We start from the raw sequence: 17323 nt of genomic DNA on the forward strand, positions 1-17323 counted from the left end.
CCAGCCACCCCAGGATCCAGCCCCATTCACCAGTGGGCCAGCACTCGCTTTGGGACACCACAGGACCTGCAGCCAGCCATGTCAGGAATCAGTCCCACCCACCAGAAGCCCAACAGTAGATCCGGGAACCCCAACCCTGCAACCACCCACCCTGGAACCCAACCAGCTCTGCCAGTTCTACCAGTGAGCCAGCACTAGACCTGGGACCCACTGCAAAGCCAGCCAAGTCATAACCTAGCCCCATAAACCAGTGGCTAACAGCCTCCACACAAGGCAGGGCCTGGCAACAAACTGAACTGGGGGCCAGCCATGACTACCAGGCCACCCACAGTAGTCAGTCCACCACAAAAGAAGGACTCATGCAGCTCACATAAGGGGCAGCCCTAGAGCATATAAGCTCTGGTGACCAGAGAGGAGTGTGCTACAGGAACACATAAGATGTCTCCAATAAAAGGCCACTTCTCCAATATTAGGAAACTTAAACAACCTACCAGATACATAGAAATAAAGTCAGCAAATTAGGCAAAAATGAGGCTAGAGAGCCATGTGTCCCACACAAAGAAACAAGATAAAACCCCAGGAAAAGAACTAAATGAAGTGGAGATAGGCAATCTACCCAAGAAAGAGTTCAAAGTAATGACTGTAACAATGATAAAGAACTCCAGAGAAGAATGGATAAATAGCACAAGAAGTTAGATGCTTTTAACAAAGAGGTATAAAATAGGAAGAACCAGACATGAAAAACACAATAACTGAAATGAAAATTACACTAGAAGGAATCAATAGTAGATTAAATGATACAGAGGAACGGACCAGTAAAATGAAAGACAGAGTAGCGGAAATCACTAATGCTGAGCAGAAAAAAGGAAAAAGAATAAAAAGAAATGAGGACAGTTTAGGACAACTCTGGGACAACATAAAACATACTAACATTCACTTATAGAAGTCCCGAAAAGAGAAGAGAGAGAGAAAGGGGCAGTAAACATATTTGAAGGCATAATAGCTGAAAACTTCCCTAACCTGGGAACAGAAGTAGACATCCAAATCCAGGAATCATAGGGAGTCCGAAGCAGGATTGACCCAAAGAGGACCACACCAAGAAGCACTGTAATTAAAATGGCAAAAATTAGAGGTAAAGAGAGATTAAAAGCAGCAAGGAAAAAGCAACACATTGAGTACAAGGAACTCCCATAAGACTATCAGCTGGCTTTTCAGCAGAAACTCTGCAGGCCAGAAGGGAGAATCATGATATATTTAGAGTGATGAAAGGGAAAAACCTACAACCAAGAATACTCAACCTGGGAAGGGTTTCATTGAGATTTGATGGAGAGATCAAAAGTTTTACAGGTAAGTTAAAGCTTTAGTACCACCAAACCTGCTTTACAAAAATATTAAAGAAACTTCTCCAAGTGAAAAACAAGAGGCCACTACTAGAAACATGAAAATTGTGAAAGGAAAAAGCTCATTGGTAAAGGCGAATATAGAGTAAAGGAAGTAAATTAACCACATACAAAGCTAGTATGAAAGTTAAAAGACAAAAAGGAGTAAAATTATCTGTATCCACAATAATCAGTTAAGAGCTACACAAAACAAGTAGATGTAAAATACAAGGTCAAAACCAGTAATGATAAGAGGAGGAAAATACAAATGCAGGGTTGTTAAAATGCATCAGCAACTTTAAATAATCATATAAATATATACAGATTGCTATATATGAATCATACGGTAACCACAAACCAAAAATAGATACACACACAAAAAAGAGAAAGGAATCCAAACATAACACCAAAGACAGTCATCAAATCACAAGAGAAGAGATCAAAGAAAAAGAAAGGGATGAAAAAGAACTACAATAACAACCCCCAAACAATTAATAAAATGACAATAAGTACCTACCTACCCATAACTACTTCAAATGTAAATGGCTTAAATGCTCCAGTCAAATGTGATAGACTGGTTGAATGGATACAAAAACAAGACCCATATATATATTGCCTACAAAAGACTCACTTCAGATCTAAAGATTCACAAAGACTGAAACTTAGGATATGGAAAAAAGTATTCCCTCCAAATGGAAATCAAAAGAAAGTCAGGGTAGCAATGCTTATATCAGACAAAATAGACTTTAAAACAAAGAGATAAAGAAGGACTTTACATAAAGATCAAGGAGTCAATCTAAGAAGATATAACAACTGTAAATATATATGCATCCAACATAGATTTAGGAGCACCTAAATACATAAAGCAAATATTAACAGACATAAGAGGAGAAATCAACAGCAACACAATAATAATAGGGGACATTAACACCCCACTTACATCAATGGACAGATCATCCAGACAGAAAATCAATAAGGAAACACTGGCCTAAGTGACCCATTATACCAGGTGGACTTAATAATATATACAGAATATTCCATCCAAAAAGCATAATACACATTCTTTTCAAGTGCACATGGAACAGTCTCCAGGATAGATCACATGCTAGACTGCCAAACAAACCATGGTAAATTTAAGAAAAGTGAAATCAAACCAAGCATCATTTCCAACAATAATGCTATGAGACCAGAAATCAACTACAACAGAAAAACTGCAGAAACACAAACAAAAGGAGGCTAAACAATATGCCACTAAACAGCCAATGGACCACTGAAGAAATCAAAGAAGAAATTTAAAAAATATGTGGGGACAAATGAAAATAAAAACACAACAATCTAAAATTTGTGGGACTCAGCAAAAGTAGTTGTAGGAGGGAAGTATAGCAATATGAGCTTACCTCAGGAAGCATGAAAAATTTCAAATAAACAACCGAATCTTACACCTAAATAGCAAGAAAAAGAACAGAACAAAACCCAAAGTGAGGAGAAGGAAAGAAATCATAAAGATCAGAGGAGAAATAAATGAAATAAAAACTAAAAAGACAACAGAAAACATCAATGAAACAAAGAGCTGGTCCTCTGAAAAGATAAACAAAATTGATAAACCTTTACCCAGACTCATCAAGAAAAAAAGGGAGAGGGCCCAAATCAATAAAATCAGAAATGAAAAAGGAGAAGTTACAACTGACATCACAGAAATACAAAGGATAATAAGAGACTACTACCTGCCAATAAAGTAGACAACCTAGAAGAAATGGACAAATTCCTAGAAATGTACAATCTCCCAAGACTGAACCTTGAAGAAATACAAAATATGAACAGACCAATTACCAGTGATGAAATTGAATCAGTAATTTAAATTAAAAAACTCCCAACAAACAAAGGCCAGGACCAGATGGCTTCACATGTAAATTCTACCGAACATTTAACTGTGCTGGCTCCAAAACTAACAGCATAGTACTGCCTGACAGCTAAATAAATTCAACTCCAGAAATAATGTAAAAACTAAGAGACAACTTTATTGGACTCTCTCAAAGAGGCTCAAAGAAAGATTACACTATGTGATGCTCATGAAAATGTCCTAAAATCCACTTTACCCATTTATATCCCCCAGGGTTCCATTCCTTAAAGCAACTGCTTTCCTAAAACCTTGCTTCTCTCTCTCCCTCTCAGACTCTCTCTCAAAAGCTCCAGCTAAAGTTGGCCTGTCTGTCTTCTACTACGCCCTTACCATCTGAATCGTCTAGTTCATCAAAGTCTCCATGACATTTCTAAGGTAAATGGTGTTTCTTCTCTACAGATCAACAAAACACAACACTGAAAGGGGCGCAGGGAAGTGCAGAAAGTATCTTAGAATGTGGGGTTGGGAGAAAGGGTGCACATATATGTTTATGCTGGCACATAAATATGGGGAAATTGTTTAACCTCACTAAAACTGAAAGAACTGCAGAAGAAAAGAAGGTACCATTTCTTTGCCCATTAAATTGTCAGCAACAGAAGGTTCTTATGTGACCCCCAATAAAAAGCAAAATGTGATGAAACTGATATCCTCATATGTTGAAGGTACAATTATAATTGGCAAAAACCCTATGAAAAACAGGTATGCAATGTATGTAGACAGTAACACAAATACCCATGCCAATTAGCCCTCCTAGAAATCCAATCTAATGAAATAATGTAAAATACAAAAACATTTCGTGCATTTTTATCAAGGATTTCATTATAAATAAAACTTGAAACAGCTTAACTCTACAATAGAAATCGGACTACACTAGGATACGTTCACTAGAAAAGTTTATATTACTTTGCCTCTGTCATGATATTCATTCCTATTGTATCACTGTGTAAACTTTAAATGCATGGAAAAATTTACCAGAAAGGAATGTACCACAACATTTCAGGGTGGTAGGATTATGGATGATATTTTTCTTTTGCTCTGTTTTATAAATCTTCTGCTGTAGTTATATTATTTTTATGACAAAAAATATTACATTAAAAAGAAAAAAACAGACTTCTCTGAGTACACAAAATGAGATTGTGTGAGTAAAACCAATGGCTTTTTATATCATAAAAAGCTTTTTATATCAGAAAAAAATAAGACTATGTATTGAAAAAAAATCAGGCTGAATTATAACTGACTGAGAGTTCCTGTTTGATCATATTGTGTGCCAGACTGACGTTTTTTATGGCTTTTGCTTCCTTTTAGACACAAGTGATAATCTCATAGTTGGTAAGTTTTATGAAGAGTTTGCCAAGGAAACCTAGCATCTTTAACAGTAAGTATCCACTTATAATAAATGAAATGTAAAAAGAGAGATCAAAATATCCTAGACTGCAATTTTAATTAGAAAGAAAAGAATAATGAATTCAGGCCATAGTGTAGCAAAACTGGTATCCTTATATGCATATAGAGTGAGTGCCTTTTATCAAAGTTTCTGTACTATCTTTGAACCATTATAAAAACTGAATCGTTCTTCCTATTTTAATGTGTTTGGAGAAGACAACTTGCTCTTTGTTTTATAACCTAGGAATGGCCTTCAGGATGGTAATTGTGCCCGTTTGCGCAAATTGAAAGCCACAAAGACCAGTTTTCTAAGCCCATTTCTGTGATCTGCCTATGTGAGAGGAATAGTTTTGTGGTAGAGTTTCTAAGAGAACCAGTAGAGTCTGCTGCATAGAGTAGCTCGTGCCTTGCGCCTCACACAAGAGACATGCAGGGTCATGGCGAGCTGAGCAGAGGAGCTCCAGTGCTTGTTCCCACCCACCTGTTGAAAGGCTGCTGTTGGAGAAAGGTCACAAACTGCTCTCTCACAGCTTACCTGTAACCCTGTGGTAATAAGACTAATATGCTAGATTAAACCAGGAGCAGAGGGGAGTTCTTAAAGATAAGCCTGTGGGGGGTGTTTTTAGTAGCAGAATTTGTAGTTACATTTTTTTTTTAACATCTCTATTGGAGTGTAGTTGCTTTACAATGATGTGTTATGTAGTTAAATTTTAAAAACTCATTGGCAATCTCTAGTGGGACTATATATTAAGATAGAATTTAAAGCCTGCAGGTTAGGGACTTCCCTGGTGGCGCAGTCGTTGAAAGCCCACCTACCAATGCAGGGAATGTGGGTTCAAGCCCTGGTCCAGGAAGATCCCACATGCCCCGGAGCAACTAAGCCCAGGAGCCACAACTACTGGGCCTGTGCTCTGGAGCCCTCGGGCCACAACTGCTGAGCCTGTGTGCTGCAACTGCTAAGGCCCATGCGCCTGGAGCCTGTGCTCTGCAGCAAGAGAGGCCACTGCAATGAGAGGCCCGTGCACTGCGATGGGGACTGGCCCCCACCTGCTGCAACTAGAGGGAGCCTACACGCAGCGACGTAGACCCAACGCAGCAAACAAAAACAAAAACAAAAACATCCCCTACAGGTTAAAATATACGCCATGACCCCCTAAAACTCCTATAAGAGAACGTCGGCAAAGCATTCTCTGACATAAATCACACTAATGTTTTCTTAGGCCAGCTCCTAAGGCAATGGAAATAAAAGCCAAAATAAACAAATGGGACCTAATCAAACTTATAAGCTTTTGTACAGCAAACGAAACCATAAACAAAACAAAAAGACAACCTATGGACTAGGAGAAAATATTTGCAAATGATGTGACCAACAAGGGCTTAATTTCCAAAATATACAAACAGCTCATACAACTCAACATCAAAAAAACAAACAACTCAATCGAAAAATGGGCAGAAGACCTAAATAGACATTTCTCCAAAGAAGACATACAGATGGCCAATAGGCACATGAAAAGATCCTCAAGCATTGCTAATCATTAGAGAAATGCAAATCAAAACTCCAGTGAGGTACCACCTCACACCAGTCAGGATGACCACCATTAAAAAGTCTACAAATAACAAATGCTGGAGAGGGTGTGGAGAAAAGGGAACCCTCCTACACTGTTAATGGGAATGTATATTGGTGCAGCCACTATGGAGAACAGTATGGAGGTTCCTCAAAAAACTAAAAATAGAGTTACTATATGATCCAACCATCCCAATCCTGGACATATACCCAGACGAAACAATAATTCAAAAAGATACACGCATGCCCTATGTTCATAGCAGCACTATTTACAATAGCCAAGACATGGAAACAACCTAAATGTCATCGACAGATGAATGGATAAAGAAGATGTGGCACATATATACAATGGAATATTACTCAGCCATAAAAAGAAACTAAATTGAGCTATTTGTAATGAGGTGGATAGACCTAGAGTCTGTCATACAGAGTGAAGTAAGTCAGAAAGAGAAAGACAAATACCGTATGCTAACACATATATATGGAATTTAAGAAAAAAAAAACAGTCATGAAGAACGTAGGGGTAAAACAGGAATACAGACACAGACCTACTGGAGAACAGACTTGAGGATATGGGGAGAGGGAAGGGTGAGCTGTGACAAAGCGAGAGAGAGGCATGGACATACATACACTAACAAACGTAAGGTAGATAGCTAGTGGGAAGCAGCCACATAGCACAGGGATATCAGCTCGGTGCTTTGTGACTGCCTGGAGGGGTGGGATAGGGAGGGTGGGAGGGAGGGAGATGCAAGAGGGAAGAGAGATGGGAACATATGTATATGTATAACTGATTCACTTTGTTATAAAGCAGAAACTAACACACCATTTTAAAGCAATTATACCCCAATAAAGATGTTAAAAAAAAAAAAAGATGTGGTATACATACACAATGGAATATTACTCAGCCATAAAAAAGAATAATGCCATTTGCAGCAACATGGATGCAACTAGAGATTATCATACTAAGTGAAGTAAGTCAGAAAGAAAAAAAACAAATACTATATGATATCACTTATATCACTTAAAATATGACATAAATGAACTTATCTATGAACCAGAAACAGAATCACAGACATAGAGAACAGACTTGTGGTTGCCAAGGGGGAGTGGGGGTGGGGGAATGTTGGATTGGGAGTTTGAGACTAGCAGACACAAACTATTATATAGAGAATGGATAAACAACAAGGTCCTACTGTGTAGCACAGGGAACTATATTCAATATCCTGTAATATACCATAACAGAAAAGAATAAGAAAAAAAATATATATATATGTGTGTGTGTGTATGTATGTATATGTGTGTGTGTGTATATATATATATATATATATATATATATATATAAAAAACTGAATCCCTTTGCTGTACACCAGAAAGAAATACAACATTGTAAATCAACTATACTTCAATTAAAAAAAAACAACCTGCGGGTTATATTTTCCATGCATTCAGTTACCTCTTTTGCTGCCTAGACATGTTCTTTGTTATGATCTTCTTTATTTTGCCCATCATTGTTTCCTGTTGGATAATTCTACAGCACACAAAAAAGGTTAAGTACAGCCATAATCTCCTAGAAAATGTTTAAAACTGTACTTGCCTCTTCTTGTGAGCCAAAGAGAGGTAAGAGAAGGCCTCAAAAGAACAAAAACAAAAACCTACATAAACAGACGCAGTCATTCTTATAAAGACCCTTGACACACATTGTGGATAGAGAAGTATTTACATTAAAATAAATATATATGACATTAAAAGTACTTTAAAAAAAAGTTTAGAATTTTAAGGACTCTAGTTTTACAAAAGAAAAAGTAGGTGTAAGGGATTTTTCCAAAGGTGTTGATGAGAACGTTGGTATCTCAGTCTTACTGAGACACTTCAGATTCTGACCTCTGTACAAAGACCCTATCAGGGCACTAAAAGTTAGATAGTGTGTCTCACTGGCATATATACCCAGGCTGCCAGTGTGAAATAGTTGATGTTTTGCTTTGGGTATTAAATAAATAATAAATCTTTTCTAAACACCATTTACTAAATAAACATTTTCCCTGGGAAGAGAACATATATAAGTTTTTGCACTAGTTGATTTAATTATAACAAAATCAGTGAGGTCAAAGTCAATGAGATCAATTTTATAAGCTTGATGGGCAAACTCTATAACCATGAGAAAATTTTTAACTTCAAATTAACAGTTTTCTATAGCAAACATGCTCAGCACATGCAGTCTCCTAGGGAAGCTTTACAGAAATTGAAGTTTTGATAGTTCACAGAGAATGCCAATATAAACTTTTAATAAAGAATATCACAGCAGAACTTCTTACAAACAATCTAGTCAGGAACTCAATTTCAAGATAGAATAATTGGTAGAGATTTAAATTTAAGTTAAATCTTTATCCTTCCTAACTAACGTCCTCTATATTCTGGCTTGACATGTAAATATACTTTGCTCTTCTTCACTACAAAAAGAAAATGAAAGTAGCCCGATGCTTTACGTTAGCAAAAGTCCTTATGCCAATAAGCTTTTCCCCTTAAAGTTCCTCATTTAATACCACTATAATGAATGAGGCTTTTAAAATTTTAGGCTTTAGAATAATTAAGGCTGAATTAAAGTAGTTAAGACTTTTAACTTTCTATTTCTGTACCAGTCTGAAGTTAATACAATCTAGGGCAAATGACTCTCTCTTTCTCTTAGAGATAAATGATCCTCTCACCTCCTCCCTTCCAACTACTTCATTCCTCATCCCTATACCTTGCTGATCAACTGGAGGGTCAAATTCCCAAGTCTAACTATTGATTTATTTCACCCAGGTAATTTAAGATCATATGCTCATATTAGTCACCCACAAGCATAAATAAGATTCAATAACCATTTCATAAAAATATATTTCTTTAGAAATCATTACCTTGTCTGATCTAAACAATCTTAGATCACACACCATTTCTTCACGTATTCCATCTCTTAAAGCCTGCCTGTTGTTTTTCTTCCACGTTCCATAAATGTGTAATGTCCATGGCAGGAGCATTCTCTCTCTGACCAATGGCAAACCAGATGGTGGCAGGGGAAAAGATCATGGTCCCTTTAATCTTAAAGGTCAGGGAGCAAACCTCCCAGACATGTAAGCAACTCATAATAAAACCTATTGTGTGTAATTTATCAAAATTTCAAAACATTTTAAAAACATTTTTTTTTCGCTTGATTCACTTCTTGGGATGACAAGCAACTCACAATGAAACCTATTAGGTGTAATTTATGAAAATTTCAAAACATTTTAAAAACTTTCATTTTTGGCCTGATTCACACCTTGGGATAACAAAATGCCATTTATTTTCATCTTAGAAATAATGTATAACTATAATTAGAAAAGGAAGTTCTAAGCTTAAATAATCAGAATGCAGAAGTCCCTTCTCTGCCTGGAAGGAACTTGCATTCTAGTGGAGGAAGAGACAACAATAAACCAGACACTCAATGAATTACAGGGGATAAAGGCTATGATTTTCCTTGCCCATTTCTGAATCTGATTTTGTGTCATTGAAATTCCGTATCCAGAACTGTATAGTACAAAGCTGAAATAATTCCTTTTTTTCTTTCAATATTCCTTTTTTTCTTCCCTCTATTTCATTGGATTTGTATTAGCTTTCTGGTAGACTGAAACAGTATCTTTCTGGAGAACAGTATGCAATCTCTCCTCTTTCACTCCATTCTGAGTTATTAGCCTATAAGAAAATTACAGTATTTCTGTAAGGGTATCTGTCCATATTAAGGTTTTGTGAAAACTTTCCCGTTTGTTTGCACAGACTTGCAAATTCTTTGTGATTTAACCTCACTGGCTTGACATTTCACTAGTGAAAAAAATACTATTATCAGCACATTTGATATTTTACTGTGTATTTACTACATCAATAATTTGTGACAAATGTTAAACAAGATAAGTCAGGCACTGATCACTGAGAAACAATATTGTTAGACTGTTCCACAGAGCCCATTTATCCCTGCCTCTTTGTTTCTGCCTCTAATCCACTCCCATTTCTATACAAAAAACCTTCTTGTCCACAGTCAGATAAAGCCTTAAGTTTTCATTAGTATTATGCGTAGTTCAAAACTATTAAGGCCGCTCTCTGGAAAGGCTCGCTGCATTACCCAAGAAGGCAATGGTGTTCATCCTCAAAATCAGCAAACAAATCAAGAAAATAGCAAGTACCTAATACACGTACTGAATTAAAATTTTTTTCAACAACTCAAATGTTGAAAGTGGAAACAGAATTTGAATATGGTACTTCACTAGTTGGATCACTGGTATCAAAGAAGTTGGAATGTACTTCAGGAGGTGGAATTGCCTTTGTTGTTGCTGTTGTTTTTGGATTATGGTTTCTTCTAGTGATTTGGGGTGGTGACTCTGTCAGGGCTGTGTACAGGCACTGTCTTTTTCAAAGCAAAGACTAAGGCTTCTCCCAGAAGAAGGAATTGAAAGTGGACATTAGCCACCATCAACCACCTGCACAGCCATTCTTTGAACACATACTCACTAAGGGTGTATCCTCTCACGCCCCATGTACCACTCAGCATCCAAGACCGCTTTCAGGCCATTACTCACCTAACCACCTAGTCACTGCTCTTTGGACGCCCATCCAACGTGGCTCTCCAGCCCTCTACGCTTCCTCATGCATGAATCTCAAGTTGCCCTCCCTCATCCTGTGGACAATTTGCTCCTGACTCACAGTCTCCTCTTTGTCTGAAGTGGTACCACCATCTAACCCCCATGAGAGCATAAAGAGGAATAATGAGGACGTACTGGGAAGTGGTGGAGTGAGTGAACTCTTTGTGCTTCCATTCCTAAATCCCTAATACCAACCTAGACCTGAAGTCTAAAGGTACTGGTATCGTATGATTCATCATTTCATTTATGTAAAGTGAAGTGCTGATTAAATGACCCACAAAGGCAGAGGAGCATACTCGGTAAGACCCTGGGCTTTGCAATCGGTAAGACCTGTGTTCACACTCACTTACTACTATGAGACCCTCAACAAGATACCTATTCTGTCTAAACTGTACTTTCCTTCCCTGTAAAATAGGGAAAATAAGAATTTCTACCTCACTTAACACAGTGCCTCACTTTTGATGAATGCCAGAAAATTTTAACTATTGTTATATATGCATGATTATGATTACTGACATTTAAAAGTCATTAAATATTTCTATTTACTGTCAGTTCTCATATACCTTCATGACAACTACTGCTGCTCTCCTAACTGTGGGTAATAATTGTACAGAAAACAGAACTTATATCTTCACTACAGGGGAAGAAGGAAGTCTTGTGTAAGACTGCAGTGCAAAGACATTCACACTGTGAAGCCTAAATGTCACAATGTTGTGGTGAACAATATTCAGTAATCAAAATTACTTTGGGAATGGTGAAATGTGTTGTTTTAAGGCATGGGCCCTTGTCTAATAGGCAATTTAGATTCTTCTGACATGATGGATAGGATGGTTTTATTATTATTTCCTAATAAGTTTTTACTTAGTCTTGAAAGTTGGGATTTAGTTATGTTTTTCCTTTTAGATACCTTGCAAATATTTCAAAAACTTGAGGCAAATTATGCTCTAAATTTCAAAATAAAGCAACTAATTTCTTTCAATACTGAAACATATAACTGAGATACTTTTCCTATTTTTTCCCCATTGCCAATTAGCAATAATACAGATGAAAAATCTAAAAAAGTGATTATCCATTTATATTCCCAAGAAGGCAATGGTGTTCATCCTCAAAATTAGCAAACAAATCAAGAAAATAGCAAGTACCTAATACACATACTGAATTAAAATTTTTTTCAACAACTCAAATGTTGAAAGTGGAAACAGAATTTGAATATGGTACTTCACTAGTTGGATCACTGGTATCAAAGAAGTTGGAATGTACTTCAGGAGGTGGAATTGCCTTTGTTGTTGCTGTTGTTTTTGGATTATGGTTTCTTCTAGTGATTTGGGGTGGTGACTCTGTCAGGGCTGTGTACAGGCACTGTCTTTTTCAAAGCAAAGACTAAGGCTTCTCCCAGAAGAAGGAATTGAGCCCCAAGACTGCAACATGGAAACTTTGCCTAGTTTCCAGCCTGCGTGTCTTGCCTGGTGGAGTTCAGACTCAAGACTGCAATATCATCTCTAACCTGAATCCCCAGCCTTCTGTTCTGCCCCGCAGATTTCAGACTTGTCTGCCCAACAACCTCATGAGCCAATTGCTTAAAAGAAATCTCTCTCTCTATATGTAGATATCCTATTGCTTCAGTTTTCTCTGGAGAACCCTAATACAGTTGCCATTGGTCAAAATAAGTAAATAAAGTAGTCTTCCCCAAGCTGTTGTGTAATAAACGTGTAGCTGTTTGCATAAGGTTTAGGGTGAAAAGGAAAATTATGCTACAGCCAAAAGTGGCACACAACCTAGACTGAATAGTAGAAGTCACTGAACCAAACATAGCTGTTTCGTAAATAGTTATACTGGAACACAGGCACACCGATTCCTTACTTAATGTCTATGACTCTTTCATATTACAACAGCACACTTGAGTGCATGCCACAGAGACCCAGAGACTGCATGGCACACAAAGCCAAATATTTACTACTGGCCCGTTAATGGACGAGTTTGCTGACCCCTGAACTACATCAGACGGTGAGGATTTTCTCACAGGCTGGTCCCCCTTTAAGTTTTGCTTTCCACCCTTTTCTCAGGCCTCTCTCCCATTAGACACTCATCCCTTCAAATCTTTACTGCAATCTCAGGGTGCCTCATTTCAGCTCAAGGTTTTCTTGTAAATTCAAAACTTCAGTTTTTCATACAGAGTCATTCACCTGGTCCTTGCTTACTCCGGCTATGGCCAGGAGTTCTAAAATTTCCTATCCATAATATCCTTAGGGCATTTTCAGAAACACCACCACCAAAAGAACTAGAAAGGTATTAGGCCATTCCTGTAGAAGCAGAAGCAAAATCATCACATTTTTTAGTAAATTTCTTTTGTTTCTGACCTACTTCTTTCCCTTATCCATGTGCATTAATCTAAATCTGGCATTTTATATCTACATACATATCAGAAGTTATAAATTTTATAGAGAACAGTGGAAGGGGCCACAGGAAAAAGTAAGGAAGTGGGAGAGGCATTTTATAGTTAATTAAGTTATATGCAATTCAAATTTTTCTAAACAAAAATATACAGGATAAGGTCAATTTTCTCCTAAATAGAAATGAATTTGCAAAGCCCTATGTTTATTATCTTGCTTCTACTCACTTTGCTTCTGTCAAACAGCTTGTTTTTCATGACTGTTAATGTAAGTAAATGAAATGTGCATTGCTTTTAAAAAATTCAGAATTGGTAATTTATTTTTTGAAGCTTTAATGATCATCTAGCGTGATGCTCCTCCAATGGGCATTTGCATATGCCCTGGGGCTGCTTGGCTGGTATACCAATAGGATATAGAAGTCATGAGATAAAAATGGCAAGGCTTCCTAGAACATTTTTCCTAATGTTATTCCAATAGTTCAAATGGAAAATAGCATTATATTAACACAAATACATATGTAAGAGAACAGAAGACAAATAAGGCAGGATATTTTAAGATGAATAAGATAGAGAATATTGTACTTTCAGGGCTGCTTTAAGGCCTCCAAGGCTCATGGGTGATGCGTACCTTTTCTTTGCTATTGGGGTACTGGGATGGAAAAGTTGTGCAAAACTGTTCCATGGCCAGCCATGTTGCCTCCAAATATAAACAGCAGACACAATGGTTGTCTTTTCAAGAGTTCATTTAAAAAATAGTCCATAAGAGTGCTTAAAATATCATTTTATTTGGTTTCATTCCTGCCAGGTTACCTGTCTAAAACACGTTTCACCTTTCTTCCCATCTAAGTTGCATTAACCTAGCTCAGAATTCACTCACCCAAGAAGCTCTCCCAAACAACTCCAATCCAAAGTGATGTTTTTCTTTGGAACTCACAGCACTTCGTTTCTATACCATTTTAAAATAATCTAGTTTCTTTAAAAGTAATGTGTGTTCACTATTGAAAACATATAAAACACAGAAAAATATAAAGAATATTAAAATTGCCTATAAGAGCCTCCGCCCAGTGGTTAGTGTTTTTAAGCTTCTTTCATAATATTTTACATTTGCAACGTTATACCTTGAGATTATATTGATGGTATACTTTTTTTTTTCACCAAATGACAACCACTTCTCCCATCATTTCCCCCAAGCTCTATCTAAACACATCCCATAGTATCTGACATTGCATGTCTTGTTTTTTACCTATTAACTCTATTACAGTCATTCACTTGCTAATGCATTCATTCTTGTAACACTCAGTAGTCAACTATAATGTACCAAACTTTGTGCTTACATGTTTTCTCTCCCATACTAAATTAACTTATGGGTAATGACCACTTTTTAAACTGTCCCCACATTTCTGAGTATAGATTTAATCAAATGAGAAGTATACAGTAAGTATTTGAGAATGAGCTTACCAAAATTTCATTCATCCTCAACTTTTTGGAAACATTCTTTTACATCAAGGTGCATCTCAAATTGTGCATGTTGACTACTGACCACCTTTTAATAAAAAGGTAGGAAGTCCTTAATGAATTGTCTCAAATGTTTCCTTTTAAGCTTGCAATTTTTTTTAAAATAAATTTATTTATTTATTTTTGGCTGCGTTGGGTCTTTGTTGCTGCATGCACGCTTTCTCTAGTTGCACTGAGCCGGGGCTACTCTTTGTGTGGTGCGTGGGCTTCTCATTGTGGTGGCTTCTTTTGCTGTGGAGCACGGGCTCTAGGCACGCAGGCTTCAGTAGTTGTGGCACGTGGGCTCAGTAGTTGTGGCTCGCAGGCTCTAGAGCACAGGCTCAGTAGTTGTGGCGCACGGGCTTAGTTGCTCTGCGGCATGTGGGATCTTCCCGGACCAGGGATCGAACCCGCGTCTCCTGCTAAGAATCTGGCAGGCAGATTCTTAACCACTGTGCCACCAGGGAAGTCCCTAAGCTTGCAGTTTTGATCACTGGCTACCAAAGGATCAAGGTTAATCATTTGTGGCAACATATGGTAGACAAGGAGTCAGAGTCTGTACCAAGCTTAACACCTGTGAACCCAGGCCAGGTGCAGGAGCAGAGAGGGCAATAAAATTAAAGAAGCAGACTCCAAAGACACAGCTGTGTTTTGAAGGCCATGACAATGTTCAAATATGATGCAGGTAACACATGATGTTGGGAAATCTTCTGAGGTAGAAGGAGAACAATGATGAGGAATCAGTAGTAACTAGGGGTGTCAGGTAAACTGACAGGCCTCATTAGGGGTTTGTCCACTGGTGGAAGGACAGTGTTCCTGGTCTTATGAAACAGGAGAGGCTTCAGCATGGCCAAGGGAACATTTTGATATCTTGTATTATGCAATAACTTCTTTCAATCCTGACTATGAGTAGGGGAGGAGGATGTGCTATCTGAAGCTGACCCTCCTCCAAACTACCAGCTCTTGTTTATTTCCTCTAACAAAATCATCATTCAGAAAAAAGAGACTCAGGAAATATTTTTTGTATTAAGAGGGACCTGTATGTGTTCTGGAATGGGGCTCTTTTTATTTAGTTGCTCAACTCTGAGAACAAAAGAAGCAATGTGAAAATGTCAAGTTACTCATTACCCTCTCTTATCTACTCAGTGCCTCCATTTATGCCATACTTTCTTGTGCCCAAAATAGCAACCACCACAGAAGGCAATAAGCACTTCCTTTGAACTTGTAATTTATGTGTAATGCTTGCAACATGATTATCAGCATATAAATTCTGGGTAGTCCAGTTGTCGACCATGCTGTCATCTAAATAAAAATATTTTGTTATTTCAGTGTCCTTCCTTGACAAAGTACTATAAAGCTAGAGAACATCTCGAATTAAAATGTTGATGGGAAAAGAGCCAATTCATTTCAACAGAATAAGATCTGAGACTCATAAAATCTTTTAAGTGACTCCACAGAGATGCAAACATGTGCACTTGAAGATGCTGAAGCTCTCCCAGTACCTACTGAAGCACCCTCTTCTTAGCTTGGATTACGGTCACCCCTTCACTCTCCTCTCTTGTGCAGAAAGCACACATTATCTAGTCAGGGGAAAGCTACACTTAGGATTTATAAGTAGTCTCAATTACTTAAAGAAATGTCACCCAGGATTTCTGTTTACATGTTTGTCATTTTTCGTTCTTATTGTCAAATATATATAATATGGAATAGGCTCATTGAGGAGAATTTGGAAAATGCAGGAGGAAGATATGAAAAACTGATCAGTCACATAAAAATATATTACCTAGGGCTTCCCTGGTGGTGCAGTGGTTGAGAGTCCGCCTGCCGATGCAGGGGACACGGGTTCGTGCCCCAGTCCGGGATCCCACATGCCACGGAGCAGCTGGGCCCGTGAGCCATGGCCGCTTAGCCTGCGCATCTGGAGCCTCTGCTCCACAATGGGAGAGGCCACAAGAGTGAGAGGCCCGCTTACCACAAAAAAAAAAAAATATATATATATATATATATATATATATATTACCTAGTGATAACCACTGTTAATATTTCAATTCATTTTCTGCTAATCTTTCTTCAAGTATATTTCTTTATACACACAGATATCTTTCTTTTTAAAATACCTTCTTTTGCTTTTATAGAGCAGAACCCAATCCTTATAGACAGACTGTGGTAAAATGTATGCCATAACAGTTTTCACTTTCTCTAGAAAAAAAATAATTTCTGTTTAGTAAAAGGCATTAAATGATTACAGAGAGAGGGGTCAAGGGAAATATCTGGAACAAAATAAGGAAATTAATATTTCCTAAGCTCTAGTTCAAAAGTACTTTGTACTATGTTCTATATAAAAAACACTAAAATTTAAATAAAAGAATAATTTTTATTACAAAAGAACCTAGATTATTTTTTATGGATTCAGAATAAACTTAATTAACTAAGAAAGATTTTTAAGAATTTATCAAATTAATAAACATGTATTGATACTTTCTAAATAAGTGGCCCTGGAGTCTCAACTGGTTCACATCTTTATAGATCAAAAATTTATTTGGGGGACTTCCCTGGTGGTCCAGTGGT

Source organism: Tursiops truncatus, chromosome 1 (genome assembly GCF_011762595.2).
Source record: "Tursiops truncatus isolate mTurTru1 chromosome 1, mTurTru1.mat.Y, whole genome shotgun sequence".
Taxonomy (NCBI): domain Eukaryota; kingdom Metazoa; phylum Chordata; class Mammalia; order Artiodactyla; family Delphinidae; genus Tursiops; species Tursiops truncatus.